The sequence below is a fragment of the Phocoena sinus genome, chromosome 2 (assembly GCF_008692025.1).
Source record: "Phocoena sinus isolate mPhoSin1 chromosome 2, mPhoSin1.pri, whole genome shotgun sequence".
NCBI lineage: Eukaryota > Metazoa > Chordata > Mammalia > Artiodactyla > Phocoenidae > Phocoena > Phocoena sinus.
Window position 1 is genome coordinate 14,705,066 of NC_045764.1, and position 6,487 is coordinate 14,711,552.

A 6,487-nucleotide genomic window follows, 5' to 3' on the forward strand; every position below is an offset into this window, starting at 1 on the left:
TATATGTAGAATCTTTTAAAATGGTACAAATGAACTTATTTACAAAACAGAAATAGAGTCACAGGTGTAGAAAAACTTACGGTTACCAACGGGGAAAGGGAGGGCGGAGATAAATTGGGAGATTGGATTAACATATACACACTACTATATATAAAGTAGATAACTAATAATGACTTACTGTATAGCACAGGGAACTCTATTCAATAATTTGCAATGACTTATATGGGAAAAGAATCTAAAAAAGAGTGGATATATGTATATGTATACGTATAACTGATTCACTTTGCTGTACAGCAGAAACTAACACAACATTGTAAATCAACTGGACTCCAATAAAAATTAATTTAAATAAATACCATCACGTTAAGGGCTAGGGCTTTAACATATGAATTTTAGGGGGCCACAATTCAGTCCACAGCAGGACCTAAGAGAAAAATAATTATGTCTGGAAATACCAAATCATGTTAGAAGAATCCAGGAATCTAGATTTCTTTGCTATAAGTAGCCTGTTAGCATAGTTTTCCTTTAGATTACGAATGTCGCTTCCATTCCCTTTTCTCTCTTCTCTTTCCAATCCTACCCTCCCCAAAGCTTGCCAATATTTCAACTGGGTTGTGATTATTTCTGGTTTTGCTTGGATTGCCTGGTGAGTTGGTGATTATGGCCTTTCATACTTTTCACTCTGCCAGAGATCTATGTTTACATTCTTTCTTTTGAGGAATAGTAGTGTCTTTCTTAAAAAACGTATTGAATAAATCAGTGTTAAGGTCCTAATGAAACTGCATTCGTAGTAAGAACTTCAAGACTTTCATAAAAGTCTTCAACTGCGGTTCAAAAGTGCTCTGCAGAAGCTGAAAAATATTTCCAGTATTTCATTTAATTGTGTTTGTGGAGGTTTGATCCTACAGTATCACTACCATTATCTTATTGACTCAGTCACCTACAATAATAGCTTGAAAATTGCCTGTGTTTTCTTCCTTTCTTTATTTTCCTGGAGAATTACAACTTCCATTTTATGATCATTGGGATTTCTGTACCAGCCCCTTTCCAGGAAGTTTACAGTTTCTAAATTTGAATAATTCGGTAGTCATGAAAGTCATTAGGACAATCAGCTTCTCGAATCATTTCAGAAGTTTAAAACTTTGACGTACAATAAAAGGGTTCAAGTTTCAAGACTGGTAGGACCTGCCGGCTTTACGATCATACATTGACCATACAGCCAGCAGATATTTACAGAGCCCCATCTGTGTGCTGGAAATGTTCTGGGTTCTGGGGCTGCTAGAAATGCATTCTAGTTGGGGAGACAGACAATATACAAATCCCCACGTACTCATGTCTGTCTGGTAAAAGAGTGTCCCAAGTGTAAGGAGAAACAAGTACAGAGACCTTGAGGTTGGACCATGTTCAACATGTTTGAAAAATTGTAAGGAGGCCAGAGTAGCCAAGTCAGAGAGAGTAAGGGGAGCCGTGGGAAACAGGAAGGCCAAGGGAATCAGGGACCTTGTAGGTCAAGGTAGGATTTGGGCTCTAGCCACACCAGTCTTCTTGTTACTCAAGCCTTGTTCCCACCCCTGGGTCCTTACCCTTGATCTTCCCCAGAAAACGATTCACCTGGACTTTCAGATGAGTCACTCCCTGATTTCTTCCAGGTGTTTGCTCAAATGCCACCTCTTTCCTGCTTCATTGTTATTATTATTGAGTATTCATTAATTGCATTCAGGGTATACATCAAGAAACATTGTAGCTTAAAGAAAAAAAGACAGTATGATATATTATCAGTGGGCAGGGAGTAAACTATCTCTCTGAAGATTTTAAAGTAGAGGGTGAATAGCTATTTTCAGGGATCTTTGAACCGTTTGTCTGGAAGGGATCCCATAGGAAGATCCTTTGGGGCTTCCTTTCAACCTTATAATTATATGTCACATACTTTCAATGTGAATGAATGTTGAAAAACTGTCTGACAATGACCAATGGTCTTCTTCTCAGAGGCCTCCTAGACTGAAAGTATGGAGCCTTCTTCAGAACTCCTTATTTAGTGCCTCTCCAGAAGTTCTTCCTTTATTTCCTCAGAAATCTCTTGTCTTTAGGTCAATTTTATCGTTTATACCTGGTAGTAGTAATTAGAAATCTTTCATTGCTTTTCTCATTGAAATCCTTTTTATTTTGAAGTCAACTACTATTTATTCCTTAGGCTTCTCTCTTCTAGGCTAGCCTATAAATTTCCTCTGTTTTCTCCTATCATTTTTCTTGGTCAGACAAGACATCCTTTAGACCACATTTTCTCTTGAGGAATCACTGCGCAAGCTGGACACAACATTAGATTTTTTAAATTGAAGGTGTTTCCTTCATGTTTAGTTCCTTGAAGGTGCTTAATGCCTTCAATTCATTCTCGACTGAATAAGTGTTGACTTTATAAGTATCTGTCTTAAGGTAAAACACTATATGATTATGTACTGTGATTTACATTTTAATAAAATTTGACTTCCTTTTCCAATGACTTCAGTGCTGGCTCATGGTTAACTCATGGTAAAGTAGTCCACACAAAGCTTTCCTCATTGCTTTTGCACCCTGTAACCAGTAAGTCTTCTTCCTTCCTGAATTTAAAGCTTGCCAATTTCGGGAAGAAAATAAACTTACTCTGACATCATCACTCTAGTTAGTAAATTATGATTCAATGCACTAAATAATAAAACCTATGCTGTAAGTTTAGTAGACTCAATTTACATTATAGCTTTCACTTATTCCTTCTAATCATACAAATGGCTCTAAGGAGAAACAAATATTTCTTGAATGAATAAACAGATAAAAGAAATATTGAACAATATTTGAAGTAGCTCCATGGAGAGAAATTATAAGTGGGGTGTGGCACCACATATCAATAAAAAGGCTTTTCTCCAGATTCTACATCCTTTTGGAAAAGAGGGTGGCCATCCTCTGTAGATTTCTCACTTCAGAAAAGTAGAAAGGAGGGGAAGAGGTAGGGAAAATGAATAATAGCTACCATTTTTTTGTGCCTGTTCTTTTAACAAATCTCGGAATTCTCCTAATGCCTTCATTAGCTAAGTATGACTACTCTCATTTTACAGGTGAGAAGACAGAGGCTCCAGAAGCTATCAGCCCCAAGTAAGCAGTCCCCTGTATGAAACTTATGTCCTCTGACTGTGCCTTGCTTCTCCCATAAATTGAGACAACGCAGAGCTGTTAAAAAAGCAGAAGCACTTCGCTTTACAACTTGGGCAGCAGTTTAAAATATAGACAGATACTAGGTGGACACTATAAAGACTTAAAGGATGCATTGGACATGGTTAAGGAAGGAAGGGCATGAGTCAAAATAGAAATAGAGTTTTTTGTTTCTACACACAGACGTTTCTCAGCTTCCCACAGAAATGGAAACCATCTACGGTACATGAAATCCAAGCAATATGTCATCATGGTACATAAATAATATGGATTTAGTTTAGAACTTTTGGATATTATAATTGAGTATAGGTTTCTTCTGGCATAACAGTAAGTGTCAATAACCCAAATAAGGTGTTGAAGGCAGATTATAAATAAGTAACTCAGAGAAAGCCTCCCAAACAATTGCACCCCCCAGAGTCTTTTCCCTAACTAAGTCCAGTGTGTACAGAACACGCACCAGTCTGACTGGGGAGAGTAACTTTAAGTCTAAATTCCTATATTTTCATCTATATTTGTTAATCGTGCCCTCCTTGAGTTGGGGTAAAGGTGGAAAAATTTTAAATGACTTCCTGCTGAGTAGCCAGAAGTGTGAGGAAGTGAAAACAAACAAAAAAAGAATTCATTAGATAAATAGACAATGACCATGATGTCAGTGGAATTTGGGAAAGAAGCTCTGATGTGACTAATTTATTCATTTACCAAAAGCAGTGTGTTCTGATTTAAGAAAAATAGTACAAGACAAAAATCCTTTCTGTATATGATTACTGTCCTCCAAGAACTTAAAAGGAAAAATATTAAGCAGCAGTTAAACCAGCCTGTAAATAAGTGCTAAAGAGAGGAAGGGATGGAAGTGCAAGAGGGTGGATCAGACGTAGGTGAGCTCATGCGGAGATGGACTCTCTCCAGACTTGCCTCTGAGGAGAGACGCTTGAGCGGCTTCTTACTGATTTGCAGAGATCAGAGCTGCTTATTAGAGACTGGGGTTCAATCTAGCCTGTGTGTATGTTTTCTCTGACTCATCCAATTTTTAAACATTTTTAATTAGTTGTAAATATTTAAAAATTGGGGAAGTTTACAGCAAATCCCAGAGTTCTGGCTTCTCTTGAAAAATTTTAGGACCTGGTCACTTTGGGTCTGCATTTCTTCATGGCCTGCCGGAGCTGTGGCGTTTGAGTTTGTCACCTTGACGGGGAAACAAGGGAGAAGCAAGCAGAAATGATGGGCAGAGAGACAATTAGCCAGGGGCCTTCAGACTAATCTGAATAAGACAGAGGATTTCCAGGGAGAAAACTTTGAAAACACAAGTTGGAACCAAAGTGAGGGCATTTTCAAGGTCAGCATAAGCAATTTGGATTTTATCTGATAGTTTCTTCACACCACACTTCCATGGAATATGTTTATTTTGTGACTTGTACCAAGGTGTCCTGAGGTTAAAAATCAAATAATGTCAGATTTTTTCAGTTTGCTGAAAATGTAATGAATGAGTATTCTTCCCCCAATTTTGGGGGCAATTTTTCTATCCAAAATATTTTCTTTTTTTTTTTTTTTTTTTTTTTTTGCGGTACGCGGGCCTCTCACTGCTGTGGCCTCTCCCGTTGCGGAGCACAGGCTCCGGATGCACAGGCCCAGCGGCCATGGCTCACGGGCCCAGCTGCTCCGCGGCACATGGGATCCTCCCGGACTGGGGCACGAACCCGCGTCCCCCGCATCAGCAGGCGGACCCTCAACAACTGTGCCACCAGGGAAGCCCCCAAAATATTTTCTTTAAATGTTTGATACCCACTGCTCCAGCTCATCTGCTAGCAAATGTTTGTCAGTGTCAACAGATGAAAAAATAGCAAAAGATTATTTACCCCAAAATGTAGAATTAGCTAATTGGGTTTACTGTAATAGCTTTTTTCTTAAGAACTTGTCCTCACAGTTTATACTTTTGTATTACATAGTCACAGAGTCTGCTACAAATATTACTCTAGCCTGAATGATGAATATTTCACGATTTTCTGCAAAGAGCACAGTTTTTCGCCAAAGGAAAGGGAGGGAGTTAAGATTTTTGAGCCCCTACCAAGTGCCAGGTGCTGGGATAACTGTTTTCCACGTAATATCTCATTTTATCCTCTCAATAAAAAGCTGAAGATTAGGGAACAAAGCCTCAGAGAGGACATGCATTCTGCCCAAGGGTGTGGAGCTAAGAAAGTGGGGCTTCGGAATTTAACCCCAGGTCTAGCTGGGGCCAAAGTCCTTATTTTTTCCATTTATGACATCCGTGAAGTAACAGGACTTCCAGTTACTCTTCAACTTAATAAGTTTGAGAGTCATGACTGTAAGCAATGACGTTAGCGGTTGACTATTTTGTTCTTTATTTCTATTTTTTGACAAGCCAGTGTCCTATATTTTGAGAGAGTGGGTTTGGTATTGCCATACAGGACTGATGATGGAGAAGAACAAGGGCAGCAAGTTTCCTGATGCCCTGAGGATAAATGGTACCCAGAAGCAACACACTCCATTCCAGCCCTCTCCCCCCATCCAGGGTTGATATTTGCCGAGAAATGAATACATACATAAGCAAAACTTGGGGACACTTTTATGCATGCCATGCACAGCAGATGGAAAGTTAGTAAGTCAGTACAAAATTGGAATAGAAACGTTCTCTGGCATCTAATGGCCCCTCATAAGTTGGTGCCTTGAGGATACACACACCTCTTTTTTTTTTTTTTTCCGCAGTATGTGGGCCTCTCACTGTTGTGGCCTCTCCCGTTGCGGAGCACAGGCTCCGGACGCGCAGGCTCAGCGGCCATGGCTCACGGGCCCAGCCGCTCCGCGGCATGTGGGATCTTCCCAGACCGGGGCATGAACCCATGTCCCCTGCATCGGCAGGCGGACTCTCAACCACTGTGCCACCAGGGAAGCCCACACATACCTGTTGATACCACCTTTGCCTCGCCTCTGAGTGGACAGACTGACCAGAAGGTAATTACAGTGTGTTAGAAGAATAACAGTCTGCCTTAGGACTCTAGTAGCAACTAAACAAAGAAGTAAAAGGATGGGAGTGGGGTGAGCTGAATAACGGCCCCCAAATGTGTCCATGTTCTAATCCCTGGACCCTGTGAACATTACCTTACATGCAAAAGGGACCGTTTGGATGTGATTAAGGGAAGGAGAGAGGATCCTGGATTATCCAGGACAACAATTCTTATAAGAGGGAGATGTGAGGAGTCAAAGAAGAAGGTGATGTGAGGTTGAAGGTAGGGATTGAGGTGGTGTCTTCTGAAGACGGGGGCGAGGGGGGCCATAAGCAAAGGAACACAGG